Raw genomic sequence first — 22,230 nt, forward strand, 5'->3', positions numbered from 1 at the left:
CAGTTTCACGCTGCAAACATTTCAGCTGCCTGCTAACTTTTAAACATGCAAAACTCCCCTGCACTCTGTGGTTAGTGCGTGTTTATGGCACAGATATAAATATGAACGCTACTGTCGAAATACTGCAGCATAGTAAAAACAGACTAGACTTTGTGATTTTCAGGTTCAGTGCCAGACTCAAGGTGCCACAAAGACCACATCTACACAGGTGTAGTTACGCCTTTACAGGCATTAAATACACAGAGTGACCAGAAACATTAACACCTGTGAACTGTTATGCAACCCGATGAAAGTTCAATGATGTTGAAATTGTGTCAGTGAATTATTTATTCATGTAATTATTTTTGAGGCTGGAGTTCATGGTGTTACATTTATAATCATCCATATAAAAGAACCGGTTAGTGTCATTTCAATATGATGCACTTGAATACAAAATCACAACAAACTACACTCTTATATGACCATCAACATAGACCCAACGCACAAACTACAGTGGAATAGCTTCATGTTACATTGTGTGTGTGTGTTTTGATTTTTCAGCTCCAGTGTAACGTCCTCTTCAACTCTTAATGAGATAAAACAACGTCCTCACATTTCACCAAATGATTACAAGCAACTCCAGAATCACAAAGCTTCCTGTGGGGCCGGCCCGAATGCTTGGAAGCCTCCACTGTTTCCGTGGTAATCGACGACCAAATCAGTATTCGTCGGAAGAAGTCAAACGGAGCGAGTTTATTTCAGCCCGTTTCCATTGTGATGGCTGCTGCCTTGAGACAGGAAACTGAACAGGACAGAAATTTTTTGTCCTGGTTTAAGAAAAACAAATATTAGAAGCTTAATCTGAGATATATTCCAATATTGCTCCAGATTAGGGGTGCAACAGACCAAACACATTGAGGATCAGATCATTTCTCGGATCAGCAAAAAATGAAATCGGGGTTATGGTTACATTAGTTTAAATGTAGCTGCCTCTTTCTTTCTGTAGTTACAACTCTGTGGTCCAGCTCAATGTCCCACCCACACCTGATTGGCTACATGTCACGAAGCAGGAATAATAATAATAATAATAATTATAATAATAATAATAGTCTTGTGAGAGCTTGTTGAATGTAGCGAACTAGCCGCTAACACATCTCCCAGCGAGAGCCACTGGGCCGTCGGTATCAGTGTAGTCGCTTGGAGGCGGTGGAGGGAGGCCTGATTATTTTCGGAGTGAAGCCTGTCCTCGCTGGGTTTCAATCAAATCTCACTAACATCAGTCGCTCTTCCCTCATCCAATCACTGCGCTTCAAAGGAAAATGCAACACGTGTCTGTCTTGTTTACCTTTAAATGTGACCCTGCATCAAGATTTTGGGACGTATTGCTTTTAAAAAATAATAGTGGAAATTAAACTGATGGTTAAACTTTGCGATTTATCTGCAAGTCTCATGCGTGCGGCACCTTAGGGCGGATTAATACAAATAAACTACATTACATTACACCAGTACTTTGCATATTAATTTAGACATTAGTCATAACAAACGTTCTGTAGCAATACATCTTTTTTTTAAATGGCTGTAGAGCATGCAGGAATTGATTTTAACCAAACACAACAGCAGCTAATTTGAATATTACACTTCAAACAAGATGGGAAGCAGAGAAAGAGTAAAGTAAAATCACCTGCTGTTGTGGTTAGTTGAAATGAAAACCCGCGGACTGTTGAGTCACAGATCACTAAGACCCTCTGATCAAATCCCATCTGACAGCAGCTCTGCCCGAGGAGGACCACAGGTTTGTAAACAGAAAGCTGCAGTTCCCTTCCACCACCATCCCACTGCAGTGGCGCTGTGGAGCCACCATCTGCAGCCAGGATCATCTGTGTTGACAGTGTGGGAGAACAGAAGGGGGGATGGGAGAGGAGAAGGGAATCTCTGTCTCTGCATTTCTTCCCTCCTCCCTCTCTCCCTCATTCTCTCCCTCTCCCTCCCCCTTGTGACTGCTGCCAGTGGCGTACCGGCCTGTACAGTAAATCTTAAATCAAGTCACAGCTCAATGAGAGAGGAAGGGAGGGAGAGAGACAATCAATCAACACCAAAAGGAAAAAAAATCTGGACATGACAATTAAACACATGCAGCACACATAACCTGATTCCTAACTGTGGCGTGCTTGCTGTCAGAGCAACACTGAATCCATATTGATGAGAGCGAGGGGAGGTTGTGTCCCTCACAATATGAAATCAATATCGCTGAGTAAATCATATTTGCCTTAGGTTATCAGCTGGCATGCGTCATTCATTGAGTCAAACACAGGCTAATGAGACATCCAATCAAAAGGCTTTAGCTCAGTCAAAGAGGTGTGATCTAATATAACAACACCTTATCAAATATGCAGTAATGCGCCGCTCGCTGTCAAAACACATTCAACAGAGTATCGATCAAAATTCATTCTAGCGTTTTTTCATTGTTAGCGAGAAAACAAGTGATAAAACGCTGCTTACACAGACGTTAAAGCCCAACTGGATGCCACACTTTTTGTTTTCTTTGAAGGGGCGCTCGTTTTGCCCGACTGTACATGCCTGACGACTGCAGGTCTCTAAATCAAACTGTGCAGGCTACATAAACAATGAGACAAATTCCTGCGAATCATTTATCTGTATGAAGTCATGTATGTGTGCTTATAACACCGACAACTATGGGCTTTTATGGCAACACACAGTCAAATTCCTATACAACTTAAAGCCACTGCAAAATAAACTGCATGTCTGCTGAGTCTTCACATGGACAAGTACGTTCTGCAATGTACATGCAGGTAGTGACAGTGTGCAACACACCCAGTCATTCACTCTCCGACACATAGATTACTCTGCTTTAAAAACACTATCGCTTATCAGTCTACTTATCACACTGAAGGATCGTGCAGCACAATAACTCGCTTCTCTCGCTGTATTTTATGATGTTGCACCGTCTAGTTGGAGTTGAGTAAGGCAGGATGATGTGGACTTAAAATTATATCACAGCACTTTTAAGATACACAACAAAATATCGTATATATGACGCAGTCTTCATTGTACCGTCAGTGAAGACTCGCTTCTGTAATTAGCCATAGCCTAGCCTGGCTAGCTTGTCCTGTATAACTGTACAGATATTTATGCATTTGATTCTTTCGGCTTTATTTCAGAAACTAATTACCCACCACTATGCTGTGCAACAACACTACTTCCATTGTGTTGTTTCCATGTTATTTCCCTCATTTATTTGCCTTTGTTTCACATGTGCGACAGCCACACCCTGGTCTAACCATATAATAAAGAGAATGAATCACAGCTTCGCAGCATACGCTCACTGCCATGTTATGTAAACACAGAGTGTCATGTTAGTGTTATTTGCACAGTACAGCATTCTGGGACTTTATGGCATGGTTACTTTTACTTTTTTTTTTCAGTGAACTATTTCAAAGTATTTGCGGTGGCTGTGGCTTTTATCTTAAAATAACAGGAAGGCATTTCTTATGTCGACAAAAGAAGCTGCTGCCTTTGCTGTAAGAGTCTGAGCACATTATTATGTCAATGCTACAGGCTGATGTGTGAGAGGGCCTCTTTAATCGGCAGGTGCATGCCCTGAAACTCTAGCTGAGGAAACTCACTAACTGCCACCCCACACTGATGTGTCTCACTGCATCATGTGTTCTTTTGTCCCTCCCAGTCTGCGATAATAATATCCACCATGTCGGTTTCATGTTCTTTGAACACATTGCTGCATCAATCCTTAAAGCAGACCCGAGCTGTGGCTGATGGCTGCTGCACTGAATCGACTCTGCAGGTGGAAATGGGGCTCATACCTATTTAAAGGCTCCGTCTGAGACCTGACGGTTTGGGTCTATTTTCAGAAAAGCAGCAGAAAGAAAATTCAGGCAGTGGGGGAGGGGATGATTTAGGGCTCACATTTTTCATAGTCTCTCACTCTAAAATGCATCCAATTGCCGTGCCCCCAGTAAGAGTCACACATGAAAAATAGATTCACACTTATACTGTTGCCACAGCGCTATGAACAAAAGCCAGGGATGGTTTACTGTGAGCCTGCAGCAATCCACGGCTGAGGCTATCATCCTCCTGACAGAGAGCCGCAAATGTGCCGAACATGGAAACTGTACTATGAAAATATATCTATGGTTACAACGTTATTACTCATCTTAAAAAGGCCATAAGTTTGTTGATCTTATTGTTCAAGGGGAACTCCACAGCCTTGATACATAACAGTTCATTGAGGTCTTGGGGATTACTGCTGCATGTATGGAAACAAATAGTTCAAAGCCTTTTACTGCACAAAATCTGAAAAATGTCCTCAGGTGATGTCACTTTAGTCAGCATCGGCTACAGCTGAGGTCACTTGACATACATAAAAGAGGAAAGATGTTTAGATACTCTCAATCCATTACTTTTCTAAACCCCACCGTGCAGTTGTGTAAGATGCAATGACAACAAATATAAACTCCAATCTGCATGAGGCTCTCCCCTCCCCCTCTCCGGGGTTACTGGTTTCTTGGAGTGACAGATTGCATTGGCAAGCCCGGCCCTTCCTCACATGGCCCATGTGAGGTCAGAGAGGCTAGCTGTCTGTCGGTGACAGATGGTAGGATGTAGGCCCTGCCAACTAGCCTCGCTTGACGGGCAGTTAAACCTGCTCTAGGCAACTCGTGTCCATCTGAATGCAGTAGGTCAGTGAGGGCCACCGAATCAGTGGTGGTTATCTCATTGCGAGTTCCCCGTGCTGGCTTGGATTAGGAGACATCGTCTAGATCAGAATCCCAATCGCTTAAAGAATCTCTTTAGAAGGTCAGATGCACTGCACATATCAGAAACAAGTCCTGGTTACGGCTTGCTTTGCAGTTGCAACATACTGACTGCAGCAAAACAGGTGTGAGTGGACAAAGTAAACCATTATAAAGCAGGGGTACAACAGTTACGGGTGAGATGTATCTCTGCGCTCAGACAATCCAGAAAAAGACTCTACAACTACGAAACTACTATTAGAAAAAGTTCAAACAATAAACAACAGCTAGAGTCACAACAAGGTTTAAATCTATGCCAGCCAATGTTAATTAACTGAGGGAATGAAGTAAATCACCAAAGTATTAGTTGAGAAAGAACATTTTCTTTTTCTGACAACAATTGTAATGTTATATCTTATGAATTTGGTGATTTGAGATTCATCTATTAGAGCAACACACAATACTGTATTCCCAAGAATAAAGTCAATTCAACTGTTAATTCTGCGCAATCTTCCATGAAACTTTTCTGCAAATGACAACCAATCATCTTAGTTTCCTGCACGTTTCACCAATCGCAACAGTACCCTGTGCAAAAATGTCGAGCCGTACATGTATGTCACTAAATTTGTGTCTCTGGTTTCTGGTTGTGAAGATGCAGAAATCACACAAACGTCTCACATTTACCAACAAAAATGACTGTTTTGAGACTGTGCAGAGAAATCCCCTGATATTCTGATAACTGTGTTGCACTGCACACGAATCTGTGGTGTGCAACCTTTATCTAGCTGGATGTGTAATGAGATCAAAAATGATTTGGAAAGCACATATCAAATCAAACATCAAATATTGCAACATGCACCACAATTTTTATTTTAGAAAATCGGGTTCAGAAATTTTAGGTTGAGGGGGTAAAAAGAAAAATCCTGGAGAATCTGGCTGATGAATTTATTCTGTTCAGTGTTTCTACATCCCAGATTAAAGCCTTGTTTTAGTTGTTTAGAGTGGTTTTATTGTAGTAAGCTGTTAATCCACATACCCTTACCTAAGAACCAGACGAGCATCTATTTCCAGTAACAGACTGAGGAAGTGGAGGTGGTGTGACAGACAAACAGGATGAGCCAATTTATTGACAGCTGCTGGTATTAGGCGACCGTGGGTAGGTGAGAGTGAGGCAGGAGTCTTAGACTCGAGTAAAACGTGGTAAACTACATCACCTGTGTGCGTACCCTATGAACCGCCGGCACACTACACGTCTCTATACAGTGCAGTGCTTCCTTTAAGCATTGTGCTGCAATCCTCAGTCATGTACAGGCTCTGTAAACTGCATAGTTGACAACTTATTTACAAAACAAGGTGGCTATGAAGAATCTAACGTGTGTGCATGAGGTTGGGTTGGAGGTATCAACAAACAGAGCACTCGAAGCGTCGCTGCCTTTAAAACTCAGCCTGGTAAAGAATAATTATATTCAACTTGGGCCTTATTTTTCAAGCTTTTGTCATTTGTACCAGTTTGCTGCAAAGCTTTAAGTACCTCCAAAAACATATTGACAACGAGTCAGTCCTGCCCATCAAAGTGATACATTCCTGTTTTATGTTTTAAGAGCTCATTAAATTGGACATGTAATTGGTTCCCATAACCTCTTATTGTCTACACTTTTAGAAAAATATTGCTCTTTGGAACAACTCATCCATTTAATGTTTAGATGACACTTCCTTTGACAGGAGAAACTGAAGTAAAATCGAAGAAAATACAAAAACAAATGCTCAAGACTTATTATATTTGTTTTTAGGCCCAGACATGGCAAAAAATGAACTGAAATTTCTCAACACAACTACCTGAAAAATGGGAAACTCGAAGGTGATGTGGTGGCTACTCGCAGGGTAAGTTGGTAAACTAATGTAGCTGGCAAGCTAATCGCTAATATGCTAGCTAGCGGGACACATGCTAGCCCTATACAGTCACATTAACCATTTCCAGCTTCTTCATACTTTAAAAATGTGCTGTGACGTAGGGTTGGGCCATCCCCAATGGCTGACAGCCATCGACCACCAAGCCCTGTATTAACATCGTGATTTAAAAGGCCCCCCACCAGAGAGCACAAAAAAGTGGTGTGTCCCCTCAGAGTTGCCTTAAGACAGCAGTTGTTGTTGTTCGTTACATGTGGGAGAGGAAATGAAAAGAAGTTTGTTGCTGCTCAGTGTGCAACGTTATGTCGCCATGGCCCATTTATTGCCAGTTAGGCGAACACAAGACACTTTGTTAAAATGTTGGCAGGGGTGTTTCTTTCAATCATGCTGCTGTTTTTCACAGTTTTCTTAGCTTAGCTTCCTCAGTAATGTTCTCTGCTGGGTGAGACAGTTGGAGTTTGCCATCAGAGCCACAGTGGAAAACATTGGTGTTTATAGTGGTGAGCTAATGAGCAACTGCTGCATCCAAAGCTTTCATCCATCACAATGTTTCACTGTGGACATCGTCATATGCCTATTGGGAAGTCACCCCTGTGGAAGTTTGCTGCAGGGTTTGTACATCATTTCATTATGAAGAGGTGAACAAAGCTTCCCAAATTTGGTTGCTAAGGTTTCTTCGTCATCTGTGATGTGAAAATAGTCAGATTAAGTGAAAGTGTGCATCCCACTCATAGTTCAGTTGCAAATTCCCACCGCACCACGTATCGGAATACAGAGTCAATCAAAGTCGGCGGCTGTACCATCATCTGGTTTCAAAAGTGTTTTGCCGTGTTCACTGACAGTCATCATCAGAACAGAGAGCGCCAACGCAACCAACAGGCTGGAGTCGCGCTGCCTTCCCTCACACTGTCCGTCATCACGCTGTCCTGCATTTTATAACCCTTCTCCACTGCCATCACAGTTAATTTAGTGGTGTGGGGTCACTTTGAGACTCTAGTTTCTCTTTAAAGTTTACAGCCTGCCATGCAGTTGCTCTGTGTACAATGACGCAGCTGAAAAACAAAAGGGCATTGATTCGATTTACTTTTAGGAGCAGCCCTATAATTCTACATTTGTGCTAGAGATGAGGACAAATAAAACCAAAGCAGTGGCGAGCCTAATCTCATGCTGCATCATCCAAACCTTATCTGTGTATAACCATCTCACTTTCTGTCTCTTCCACCCCCATCTGAATCTTCTGGTCTCTCACACTTAAAAAGGTTTTCAGCATCTGGGTCAAGCAGGGACAAGTCCTTTGCAAGAGGTGTGGAATTTTTTTTTGGCTTCCTTTCGGACAAACTAGAGGAGAAGTGTCTGAAATATTTGTGGTGTATTTTGAGAACGGGGGCACACTCTGGAAGAGGCGTAGCGTACGAGCTAATTTCTAGGCAAACTGCTGCACCGAATCAATACTGTGCGCTGAATCATTTCAAAACAAAGACTTCTTTCTCCTCATCTCGGCCTTGTGGGAGCAACATGGTTTTCCACACAACTGCGTCAATAAAAATACAAAACACATTCTGAAAATCAGAGGCCATGTTTTCTTAAGACTTTCAGCAATCCAGGAGAAATTTGACACCCTGCCAGCTCTGCTGAAGCCAGTGGCAGGAAAGTTTGTGAAACAATATGAGGAATCAGTGTGAAATTAAAGGCAAAATTGGGGGTGAAAAGGCTTCTGCAGGGCACAAACAAATTGGGTGTATTGTTTTTTGTCATTAAGTCCTTGCCTACACAGCTCTGGCTTTAAGTAAGTAATTACTCCGTATACAGCTACTCAAAAACACAAGAGCAAGCTGAGCTACATGCCGTCCAAAGCTCAAAAACAACACAACACAGATCAATGTGCCTCTTTGACATCACTTTTCCTTTTGGCACTTGGTATCTAGTGCTAACTAGTAAGGAAATTAGATCAGTGAACAAGTGCGTACTGGCAATTTATGTAAATAACACATCAGCTGGATCTGAAGAACTACAGTGCAGAGTTATGGCTTCATGAATGAAATAAAAGCTGAGCTGAGGGCTCTACAGTGAGAAAAACTAAGGCTGACCGGGCATTAAAACAGCTAGATGCCAAAATGGGTGCCAGCAGAAGTATAGCTGTTAAAGCACAGCATCTTGAACCAGAAAACCAAATGAGCCATGTCAGTAAGTCAGGCAGAAAAGACCTTGGGTATCTGAGCTCAAACAGACATGATACTGATGGCTTCAGTGGTACCTATCCTGCATTTTACACTGTGCAGAGCTGAATAGAGTTCACAGGAAATCTGCCTTCATTCTTCAACAGTTCAAAACAGGAAGAGTGAGCCGTTCTTCCAAAGGAAATCAAACTTAAGCTTTCAGACTTTCTGGCAATCACAGATTTTTGAGACCACATGTCTGTAATGGAGAAGGAGAGCAACTAACAATGCCAGACTTTGCCGATCAGACTCGGGCATTTTTAAACCTGCATTGTTCAGTGAGGCTGAATCAGACTGTGGTTTGTTGTCCCTCTTGGTGCGTTTCATTGGTGCTGACCAAAATGAGCACATAGAAAACCCTTTGGAGGAAGTTGTCCGGTCGCCATAAACAAATTCTGGGGCAGTTCTTTTGTGGTGGGTATGTGATCCAACCATGATCTGACCAAACCACATGGTGTAGTCTACAAGTTTGAACTTAGCCAAGAGCACTTTGTATACTAGAATGCAGACCAGTGAAATCAATCTGGTCTGACCTGGACAAGAAAAACGAAGTGCGTTTCCTTCTCGATATTTGGGCAGATATGACCTGCTTCCTTCCATCTAAGCAAGGTGCATCCTCATCTGGCTTTCAGTGATGCAACCTGGTTTGCTTTCGTTATTTTTTTTTCCTGTAAAGAAACTAAACCAGAGTTTCCCCAATAGCCGAGTGGTTAAGGCGCATACAACAACAATGACATTGTGGGTTTGTCTGCATGCCCTTGCTTCCTGTCGGCTGATACTAGCATATCCAATAAATGCCAAAAAAAATGTCAAAAGAAACTGGCAAACAAGTTTACCAACTCATCTACTGACTTGGACCAAAGCAAACACTCTTAAAGTATGTGTTCCTTTTCCATATTGATCATTATAAAAAGTACTAAAGCTCTTTAGATGATAAAGGATCCTACGACACACCTGTGTGCACTGTATTTGAATCTTGCAACATGATACTACATGATATTGGACTATACAAGATATAACCTTACAGTCAGAAAACCTATTATTTTTCAGCCAGCAACTGCCCAGTAACTCAGACAAAGAGGTCACTCACAAATAACACAGAATACAAGCAACCAGAAATGCAAATGTAACCTAAGATAAGTGGGAACATTATCAAGAGTGTACGTTTAGTAAAAAGGGAGGTGTTCATTATCCTGAGAACAAACAACAGACTTTAGGAGCAGACATCAAGCAACAAGAGCCATTACCACCCAGCACTAATAGTGGGTTATTCAAAACCCATTACTGTGAAGGGACAAACTACAAAATCCAAGCTGCCTTGGCTTTTGAGAGTTATGGAAACTTCACATTTCAGGCTCAGAAAACAAACTCTGCATGCTCTATGATGTGAATAACATAGACAAGTCTTACAGCCTTAGCCTGGCTGTAGATCACTCACCACAGTAGTAAGTCTGTAAGCACCACCAGTATGTTTAGTCGGGGCCTTGTAGCATGGGCTCAGAACCTGCAACAACAAGAGGTAGAAGACTCACTCAGAGGTTTTTTGAATTACAATAGATGTGAGAAAACGAAAGTGGTTTGGTAAATGCCTCAGAAACCTGCAGTACTGTTGCATCACCCAGTATAACCCGAACCCAACCTCTGCCCAAGACCTGTAATGAGATCATTAAACTCAGAAACCATCTCTCACAGAACTACAAAAGGGAGCTGGACCATGAATATAGTAGTAAAAAGAACTGCACAAAATTGTACTTGGGAGGAGCTTTTCCCACACTTTAACATGTAATTAAAAAAACAACTACTATATAATCAAAAATCTGTCATTTTCTTTCAAATTCGTCCCTACTCTGCTCCTGATTGGTGGCCTCGGTTGGTTTGGGGTCATTAGGTTTAGCCAAGTAGAGTAAGATCTGCTGGGATTAGGGTAAGAATATGGCATGTTGAGTACAGCAGGTCTTGGCAAGAATAGCAGCAGGATCCATGATAAAGACATATTGTGCTCTACTAGACACACAACACACAAGGATGAATGTGATCATGTGTGATCCAAAATTTTATTTTTTTTAGATAATAATGCAGAAAAAGATGCTTGAGAAACTGATTTAAAATTATTAAATTCCGAGTGAAGTTTTAGGTTTCCATGCACTGATAACTGATAAAGTTTACGGTTAAACTGTAAAATATCCCTCCTCCCTTTTTCAACAACTTTGTGTTGAGGGATCATTGTAAAAAAAATGTGGGTATATCAGCCATGTTTTACTTCCTAATATTGGTATTGGCATCCGTACCAAAAATTGAGTAGCAGTCGGGCTCTAATCATTAGGCCGATTCTTCAATTTGTCAATGTCAACAAAAAAATTGTCAGGACTGATAATCAATTGGGGCTTCTCTGGAGTGCTGTAATTAAAAACGTTAATATACTCCAAGTCTCTAAATTTGAGGATTTGTTGTCATTCTTTGACTTATGCGATAGCAAACTGAATATATTCAGGATTTGGACTGTTGGCTGAACAAACTAAGCTATTTGGTAACAATCTTAAACGAGATGTAAATATTGCTGGTTACAATCTAAGCTGCTTATAAAATAAGCTTTGCAAATGTTTTACATGGAAGGGAATTCATTTTTGTTGAGCCTAAATGACACACACGCAATGTTTTTTGGTCAGACACACTCAATGTAAATATCACCGGGTTTGCGGACAACAAAAACTGGTCACCTTTTTGAAGCTGTATCAATGCGTATGTCACTTACTGGGGTCACGGGGCACCAATTTGTTTGTATAACAGGTGACGTTTTCACTGACTGTACCATTATAAGTAAAAAAGTAATAACTGTATCTTTGACTAATGCCACACATGAAAAGGCTAAAAGCTCAGCCAGCAGTCGATGAGGATTGAATGGTCTAACCATGTGACTGACACTCATTCAGAAGTCTGAACAATGGTTCACCTCTTCAGTCTGAGGACAGAATGAGACCACACAGCATTTTAGAGCATGTTCACCGCCAACATTTGCAGCAGGTGGCCATCATAGAAACACCTGTATAAGGTAAAGCAATGCATTTCAAAAGCCCTGCGATAATGACTACTTTTGTGAAGCCTGTATTATTCCATTTTGATAAAAGTGTGAGTCAATTCTGTGGCGTTTATTAAGGCTGCAGACTGAGGCGGCATTTGAGTGTTACTGGATTACATAATGCCGTGAAGTACACTGCAAATCGCTGAACATTAAGATTTCTTCTCCTCTCCTGGCTCCACTGCTTCCTCCCCTATTTTTCCCTGACCTTGGTTCCTTCTGTGCCTCCTGTCAGCCTCTCTCTACAGTGCTGGTGAGAGCTGTGGAAGAAGCTGCAGCGCAAAGGGAGAGATATAATGTTACCACAAAGAAAGAAAGCAGGAGTAGCTGGGTGTGGCCAGAGAATCGAAGTGTTGAAGGTTGTAGATGACTTGCTGGAGGACATGGTCATGGCATGGCAGAAATGAGGTTTGAAAGCAACACAAGGCTGCTGAGATATTTATCTCTCTGATCAAACATGAAATATGAAACACATGTTCTCTTATTTCTGCCTTCATCGGAAAACCCTCTTAATGAGGAATGACGAACACTAACATTCTTTTATTTCATGGCAGCATCCAGGGGGGAGTAGCTGAGGGCCCGGCATGCCACGCCATGTATATGAGTTTCCGGAAATAAGTTCACTTAATACAAACAACCTTACTGCTGCTGGTAGATTAAGGTTCAAAGAGAGATGCTGATGCACTGCAGTGTTTTAACAATACAAAGTTATTGGGTAGATTAAATAGGAATTTAGAAGTAAACAAAATCTCATTTCCCTTTCCAGAAAAAGCACCAATTTAACTAAGTGGACCGACAGGACACCGTAGCAAGGCCAGATTTCTTTCCCCCCTACACATCATTTCAGTGTTGACACTGAACAGTCCATTTTTTTTAACTAGTTTGTTTTTCAGACAAGCTGCTCAGCATACTGTTACTTTTCAAGTGCAATAAATTCCTACATCTTGATGTAGAGTTGCAGTTAACTGACAAGACAGATACGTGATGTATTTTACTCTGAAGCGCAATGATTAGGGTTAAAGGAGAGCAACTGATTTAAAAACGGCCCTTTCACCTCAATTGCACAAAATCCCGTAGGCTTTGACCTCAGGCATTTTCAGTGGTGTAACTGAGAATCTGAACAGTCTTGTCATTATTGAAATAGATCATAAGATTGTTTATTGCAACTTTGGCAAATATCTGCGGTCGTCCCTTTCACACATGGCTCCTCTTTTCTAACTGGAGCAGCTTTAATCTCTGCCCATCTCTGGCACAATAGCCGTCAGCGCTGATAGGCTATTATTCGTGATGTGAAACCAATCAGGAGAAAGACATTGAGCAAAAGTACACAGTACTGACTACAGACAGAGCCGGCAACATCAGCCAAAGTGGCACCTTTTTTTTAAATTAACCCAACCTTGATCGGATCCATGACCCAAAAATGTGATATATTATGAACCTTGTGTTTTGTGATCAGTTGCATCCCTAGCAAGGAAATCAAGCAGCTTATATTAGGTACAAGTCCTGCATCAGCCAGGCTCTGATAGTCAAACTACCAAGAGTACAATGGTTTACAGTATAGGAAGGATCACAAGGATTCAGCTTTATATTTTATTGCCTCAGCCAACACCAGTCAATTTAAAATGCCTGGATGATTCCAGATATTTCCCCCAGAGATCAACCCTCATTTGAAACACACAAGCTCCACTCCTTGCTGCTTCTGTAAACATTAACAGGCATTAATTAGGACTGATACACTAAATCAATAACACAAACTGTGCTCGTAAGACACCCTCCTAACTTCTATATTATTGTCTCATTATTGTTGAGCAAGCCACTCCAACAGGTGTTGTTGGTAGTCCAACCAAATACAACAAGCACAGTAGCCCATCTAGCTGATGTCCATTTGTGGCTGGTGGCTCTGTTTTTGGCTGATGTCAAAAGAGTGTTTGCAGACCGAATTAGCAAGGAGCCATCAAGGATCCAGCCAACTTGGCTCTGACAACATATATACAGTGACACTGATACATCTGATATCGGCTGATAAAAATGGCTGAGAGACTCACCCACTGACATAATGAAGCCAGTATGTGAAAGGTGCTATAAGACAAGTGTTTTGCAACTGAGGAAAATACTTCAAACCTCGCCATGCATGTCAGTGATGAACACCAAGATCTCTCCAAGGACAAAAACATACATCATGCTCGTGAAAAGCTAGCTGGCTATCAAGCTGGCAGGAGGGTGATGAGCTGCTAAATTAGACGAGATATGTAGAAGCATAGTGAATCACTGTCACGTCTACCATGTATCGTAAAAAACATGACAAACATATTAGAAAATGTGAGTTCCCAAAACAACAAATGTATTAAGCTACAGTTATTTGGGGGTCTGATAACCAAAAAGGGCTTCTAGCTACCTGTGACCTCAACTACAGTGGCTCTTTTAGTGTCACATAAAGGCCAGTTAAACAGTAACATTACCCATAGTGAACATTATGTTCCTGGCTAAAGAAAATACGTGATTGAGCTGCTGGAGGAAAGTTAAAGTGGAAATGGCCTGTTGCTAGAATTATGGGCTGTCGATTTTTTACTATTCATAATGTAATACATAGGAACTGTGAAGGGCAGATCAATAATAAATAATTTATTGACATTTGATCCAATAATAATATGATAGATTAGCAATTTGCCCTGATATGAGAGTCTTTGAACACTGTGGGTCTCATGGTGTTGCAACAATATACTGTCTGTCCACGTGTCTCATTAGGTTTCTTCTTGTTTCAATTACAAAGCTCAAGTGAGACCACCAAGCAATCAACCACAAGTTAGACCTCCATTGCTTCCACCCTTCAATTGACCCAAAAGTACCGCAATGATGGGAAAGCTGCCAAACTACTTATAGAGGCAATAGCAGAATTCATTGGTTCGAGACTTTAATATGGCAATTGTTTTCTTTACCATTGAAACTGCAGTTAATATCTTACCTTTCCTTAAAAGTTGAAGCTAAATTGACCCTTATTCTAACTTGAAAATCCAGCAAAAACAGTTTTTTTGAGACGTTTCCAGAAATTTGACAAGACGTTTGTAAACTATTTCGAAATTGTGATCAGCCCCTGTGAGCACCCTGTTTCTGATCTATCAGGTTTAGAGTATCAAATCAGTATCATTTCAGTTTCAAGTATCATGATACTAAAGATTGTATTGGCATCAATGTCAAAATGTTGATATTGTTACAACACTAGCGTGCAAGTAGTGTGTTTTATTTGTGTTTATTTAGAGTTATTTAAAATGTAATAATCTAAATTTCCAGTGAACTTTACGGTTCTACATACCGGCCAGTAAAGCAAAATCCTTTTTTTTTTTGACACTATAATATTGGCATTTGCCCCCAAAATCCACTATAGGCTCTAGTAGTGATCTAAAGTAAATTGTCCACAACCTTAAACAACCAACCTGCTTGTGTTTAAGTGTGTCTTATCTTTAAACAAACATGCAGATCACTGTTTGTTAGGACTGTGTTTGTTAGAATTGATAAAATCCAAGGCAACCAATTCTTTTGATTTGTAGTGTTTTGTTTACTTTTGTGACAACGTTACCATGAAACTTTCTGCCACAATCAACTTTATATAGGCTGCATAATGTCTCGATAATGTCCAGCTTGACACTAATGTTTTACTATTACAGATATTTTAATTAAAGTATGTACCAAAGAGGGGGAAACCCTACACAGCAGAACCACCGACAAAATAATCCACAACAGCAAAACACGGCTACACATATTTTTTTTTACACAAGTCATGTTCTTTGATTCCTCTGTGCTCTCTCACCTTGCATGTAAGACGAGATATTATGCTACACCTTAAAGCTCTCTTCTCTCCCATAACAGACACCGTAATCCGTGTCAGACATAACAACTACAATCAGACGCAAGCCACAACTGTTAACATCACACCTTCGTTAAGACATATAATCACTGCTCCCTATATGGGGAGCTTATGGACCACAGGCCTTTCACTCGACAACAATGCCACATCATAAACATGGGTCATATCACTAAGTACATGTTAACACCGCAAATCCACGATGAGATCAATCTTCTTTGAATTCTAGCCAGTCCACAGCCATAAGAGATACGCTCAACCAAAGCACTGAACCGTAAGATTTAACCCTGCATTACACATCAACTTCTGAAGCAGAGTTAAGCCCAGGCTATCCCTGATAATAATGCAATACAGTACATCAGAGCACTGCAAGGATCCCATGACATTTAGCTGGAATTAAATACACCTCGGCTCTCTCTCTCTCTCTCTCTCTCTCTCTCATAAAAGTACACAAGCAACGCCTCATCATTAGAAGGGAGAAACCCTGCCAAGTAAAATATGAAGTCGGAGTCACAGAGAGCTTGTTAGAGGGTGAGATGGGCTGTGGGACATGTTGAGCCTTAGATCTTAGCAAGGTTTAATTTTGGAAAATCATATTGCAATAATGCTGCACTATGTGAAATGGCATGCTCATGGTCTTGTACTCATAATTAGTGCACTGGAATATCACTGAAATATCAAGACACCCAATAGCCAGCACTATGAGATCTTTGCACAACAAGGATGCTGCATGCTTACTGGCCTTAGGTAGTGAAATCTGGTATTGCATGACAAGACATTTTTAGATACTCGATAGTATCTAGTCAAGTGTTTTTCTTCTCTAATGTAAGCTGCAAACATTAGCATGCCTGGCTAACTAGCTTCTTACCTACAGTGGTAACCTCACATTGCTAACAAAGCTACCAACTCTTTCATTAGCTTGGTTAACTACATAGCCACATTTTGTCGAGCATGTCCACTTGTCTGGAGGCTGGTCTTGGATGTTACTGTACCAGAGTTAAGGCTAACGTTAGCCGTCTTGCTCTTTATCGGCCTTGGGAAAATTTACACTACAGTAGCTGCAGCATCCGACAAAGTGTTTGCCAGGGTCATCAGTTTGTTATCATTCTCACGAACAATGCATCATGCTGTTATAGTTAGCATCCACATATGATTACATAATGACATGTTGATTCTACTTCTATTAATAGTTTTGAAAAAATAGTATCAGGACTGACTTACTGCGATGTCTTAAGAACAATGCTGCATGTAGCTTTAGCCTCAGTCTATTATGTAAGTGGCCATCAAGTGCATATTTTTTTATTGCGTTTTCCTGGTTCGTCTGTCAACACCAGCAACATTCAAATGTCCAAAAGTTGTAAACAACTGGAACAAGAATGTTCCAATATTACACAACAAGTGCTTCTAAAGTCATCTTGGAAAAAGGTTGTGTTTAAGTCAGTTACAAATTTCTATCCCTAAAAAATAAATGTTTCAATTCTGAGTAAAATCGCTGCCTTTTCATGATGATGATGCCTTATGATAATGTTTATGGTTGCATTAGTACTGTCTGTACCATCAATAATCAGTTCATTCAATTAAGGCCTATAGCACTTCCTCTATGCCAAATACTGATACTACTCTTTTCAAAATGTTCTATTCATAATACAGTTTTGTATTTTACCAACACAGCAAAAGCTTTGGGGAAGATCTACAGTGGAGTAAACGTTTGCATAACCAACCAGATATTACCAAACAAGTGGACAGGGTTAATGTAACTACTTAGTTCACAGATACTGTGGGCAGGTTTGACTGTGCTCATCCATCCATGTTGAGCCACTCAACATCTCTACCAATGCACGGACATAGATTTTACTTTAAACCATGTCTACTGTCCACATCAACACTTGAGACTGAGCCTTAGAAACAAAATAACATTTTACATGCTTTCAGTATGTTCTTGGGAGAGGGGTCACTCTCACTGGCTCAGTCTGGCATCACTCTTACATTTCAGTCACACTACACGTTCACAATGACACTCTCAACATGTTTGTCAAAAACAGTATTGCAATGGGCCACACAGCCCGAGTCAGCAGTCCACAGGCAGTTCAGCAGTTCACACTACAGGATTTAATCTACACCCACAGTGCAGCGGCAGCGTGGCGTTCCTGTGCTGGCGGGTCAACCCGGTCCTGGAAGCCGTGGAATGCCCACTGTCCCTTTTCTTTTCTTTCTGGCAACACAGGGACACCAGCTGTGTTGGGGCGTTCCCGTCGGCCCACTGAGCAAAGTGAGCATTCCTGTCACAGCTCACTGTCAATTGTAATGCTTCAATCACAAACACTTGCATCAAGGAGCTGGCCATTTATAGCAAATGATTATGCACTCAGATTTGGCATACAAGGGAGGGAATGCTCAAAGAATCTGAGTAGTAACAAGGATGGTGCTGAGAGAGATAATCCCCCTTTATTTAACATTAGGGCTTTCTTGATTTCCATGTTTGGGGCTTGGAAGCTTTAGTTAGTATTACCTGCCAATATCCAAAGCTTTGACATAATTATAATACACTGCTATTATTGTACTTATAAGTCTAATGAGAGACGAAGACTGGAGAGGCGACATCGGCCACAGTCCTCACCTCTGAAGTCTCAAAAGTTAACTTGACGGGCACGCGAGCGTCGCAATTGTGAGCGTGGACGGTTGGGGCCACGCTAGTAACAGCTCCTCGCTCGTGGGACCACATTTGTGCACGCTATGGTGTTTGTGTGCATGTTTTTTTCAAAAATTACTGTAACTTCATAGAGAAGCTCCATTTCATCTTGCTCATTTAATCAGCCCTTTTAACGATGCAGCCAAAGCAACGTCTACTTACTCTGAATGCTGATTTGAATGTTGACTACCTTGATAACGGTGGAAGCTTCAAAGTATTCGGGTTAGCCCTATGAAATATATATGCGCCTTAAATAAGTGATTAGCTGATAGCCACACAGCTGTGAATGAGCCAGTGATTGTGTAGCATGAATAAAACAGCTGATGCCAGCCAATACAAGCACAATCACAGAGCTCCGCCACAACCAACATTACGCCTCACACACGTGATTCACATAGAAACATTGATCGCCACCGCACACAAAAAATTAAGCGACAAAGTGAAACTGCCACAGTCTCAACTCTGGAGTAGATATTTAACTGAGCAGTCAGTACCTGTAATAGTGTTGATTATAATGGACTTTCCCAGAGGTTAGGGCGGAGGCTGCAGAGTACAAATAATCACCCCGAGTCTCCCTGCAGCAGACGGGAAGAGGGGCTGCAGGCCTGTAAACTTCAAAGCCTTGTGGGTAAAGAGGGGGAGGGCCAGCGAGCACCAACACATTCTTCACAATGTTGAACTTGACCCCTGGGGGTTGCCACACACACACCATGTGACTGCTGTCATCTGTGTGTGTGTGTGTGAGAGAGCAGGCCTGAAGTGTGCATGCAGTGTGTGTGTGTGTGTGTGTGTGTGTGTGTGTGTGTGTGTGTGTGTGTGTGTGAACATTATCTACACCTTTAAACCTGTTTGACTTAAATCTTTATCTGCATTTTCTTGTGTAAATGTTCTAAAGATAAGGCAATCGTCCTTGTTTTTTTACAACATGTTACACATATTATTTCTGCATTTTTTATAACTTGTCTACCTTTTCAACGCTGTTTCGACTGGGTAAGCTGTCAAATTAAATTTCCTTTCCACTCAACTTTTCTTGCAGACCACAACGTGCAGAATAATGTGCTGTACCAGTTGTTTACTGGCAATGTAAACCCAAAGATAATCAGCACAATTTCTTTCTGCACCTTAAATCTTACATTTAAAACACACACATGTATGGCTGAACCATTATGCATTTCATCCATTATCTATAACCACTTGTACGTCGGAGGGTCGTGGTAGGCAGGATCCAATCGCACCCGACATTCAACAAGATGCAGGGTATGAAAAACAAAAGGTCCTTAAAAAGATCATTAAAGGGAGTCCACTGACAAAATGATGGCTGAAGATTTGTTGTCATAAGCGCCAAAATATATGGCAATATTTCTGATTTAAACCCAGTGTTATTAGGGAACCTGATAATGTTAAAAAGGCAAAAGGAGTTGGTTACCTCACTGAGAAGTTGGAGGTGTGCAACCTGCAGCTCTTCATCTAACAGCTATTTAAGGCCACTCCTTGTTTCATTACTCCAACAGACTGTGTGAAACTTCTTCCTGACATATTTCAAATTAATCCACTGTGAACAAAAAAGCCGAAAATGACTCTGTAGACGCCTTTATTTGATGAAGACAGCATTCATTGCTAGGCTCAATGACAAACACATTTGCAACACTGACCCAACAACCCATTTCGCTCAAAAGTCCAATTTATACTTTCATTTATTTGTTTAAAAATTGTCATCTGCCAATGCCAGAGGGCTGTGCTGGCCAAAATATATGACCATACATAGAAAAACGTCCACATGTGCACACATTTTTGCACTGTACGTGCATATTCAGGTAGCAGTGCTGTCCACTTGTGCTAACAATAACAAACCCAATATTTTAGGCGTTATCGCGATATACAATATATATATATATCTCGGTATTTTGAATTCTCCTTGAGCACTTTATAAATGGTAGGACTGGGCGACAAAATCAAATATCACAATAATTTTTACCAAATACCTTGATATCGATGAAAATTGTAGGGATGACTATTGGTGCTTTTACGAAATATTTTAACACAATAAGATTTGTGATAAATAATCATCAATAATGTGGATATTAGAACAAGTAGAACAGTCTGGTAAGTTCAGAAAATGACATCACTTTACTGTAATGCAGCCTTTAAAGCCAGGAAAAGACAACACTACATGCTGTATCACCATTTAATGATATCCAAAATATTCGACATATACAGTCTCATAACAATGATAAAATATCATATTGCCAAGCCCTATCTGGTCTTATCTGCTTTTCAAGCCGGTACACTTTGCTGATGTTTTACTGCCTTGCATTACACAGTCTGTATTAATAGTATCTAAGCCACACCTCTTTGCCTTACACTTGATTGTATTTCTACTATAAGGCAATTTAATTAAGTCAATCATTCAAATTACTGTCAACACAGAAATTATGCACACAAACGATGTACTAATTGTAGCTGTGGTTGATTCTAGAGGCTCAATTATTTTATAAATCATTGCAACTAGTCCTCCTCATCTCTGTACATGTACTGACTCCAGGGCTGCTCCATATTTGTGTGTCTCTCCATCTCATGTCAGGCGGTTACCTAACTGAGGAAGACATTTTCACTCACTGCACTTCTTTGTCCATTTTGTCTTTCCCTTTTCAATTCACAACACTGACGAGAACTGGTTACATAACTGTACTACTCCGCCACTCGCTCTGTGATTTAATAAGGCTAACTAATCAATGTGTCCTGTGCAGATAATATGACTCAGCAGGCTGCTCTGCACATAACCATATTCTTGTGTCCTGTGCTCAACGTTTGCTCTGGAAATGTAACATCAAGGAAAGAAATAAGCAAATCCGGTCCATATTAATAGTGTTTACATTATATTTCGAACGCTGTGCTGGTCACGGCTTAGCTGCACTGTAGGATATTTAAATTACATCTAGCTTTCTGTTCAGTCTGAATTCTAAAGCGAAACTGCAAAAGAAACAAGAGACTATACAAAGAGAGACACCACAGATTTCTTTCACTGCCTCATTTCAGATTCTGGTGTCAGGTACAGTATGGTCATTAACAGAAACCTTGCGGTACGCTCGGGGAAAATGGGCCAATGTGAGGACAGTCAACAAGCTTGTTGGGTAACAGAAGGTGGCCGCATCCATCGGCAATCGAATACCAATCAGATTACAATGGATCTTTGCTTCCCCACTTTTCGGACAGGCATTGCTCAGGAAACATGTACAACAAGTTTATTACAGCCATTCAAAGCTTTCCACTAGCTACAAAGAGGTTGCTCAAGAGCTGATGCAACCACAATTGAGCTCAAAGTTAGGCACGTTGTTATTTTAACAAAGCTTTCTACTACTTTGACTGCAAAGCCAAAATTGAAAAGGCTAGCAAAAGTCTCAACCAATGACATTCAGAATTAGACCCATTGTTTCTTCAGGCAGATCGAGGCTTTTGACAACGTAACAATGGTTTTCTTTTACTCCAGGCTCTCTTGCAAACTCAGTGCCAACTGAACAATGTTCGAGCGCTGCTAGAACAGTAAAGTTTTAACCATCCAGCATAATACACACGTCATAAAATCTCTCCGGAAAAGGGGTTGAATTAGCCCGTGTTTTTTCTGTCCGGTATTAAAGGGCTACAAGTGACCATACAAAGCAACAAAAGGAAGAACAGGCCGTCATATTCTGAAAAAGCTAATTGCTACATGACAAACAGTCAATCAGGCCTTGCCA

General features: G+C 40.9%; 1 protein-coding gene across 5 annotated transcripts in view; it reads right to left on the reverse strand.

Annotated features, from left to right (window-relative positions):
- Window positions 1-22,230, reverse strand: part of tbl1xr1a (TBL1X/Y related 1a) — a gene marked incomplete at its 3' end in the record, with an annotated part of 132,417 nt that overhangs the window by 16,126 nt on the left and 94,061 nt on the right. For 3 of the 5 annotated variants that reach the window (XM_084355233.1, XM_084355232.1, XM_084355236.1), the window contains exon 2: window positions 10,311-10,376. The exons of 1 other annotated variant lie outside the window; for it this stretch is intronic. Of the gene's footprint in view, window positions 1-1,660; window positions 1,857-10,310; window positions 10,377-22,230 lie in introns of all 5 variants that reach the window. One more of the 5 variants, XM_084355234.1, reaches the window with a different exon arrangement.

This window comes from Pagrus pagrus, assembly GCF_965226575.1.
Source record: "Pagrus pagrus genome assembly, chromosome: 6".
Lineage (NCBI taxonomy): Eukaryota > Metazoa > Chordata > Actinopteri > Spariformes > Sparidae > Pagrus > Pagrus pagrus.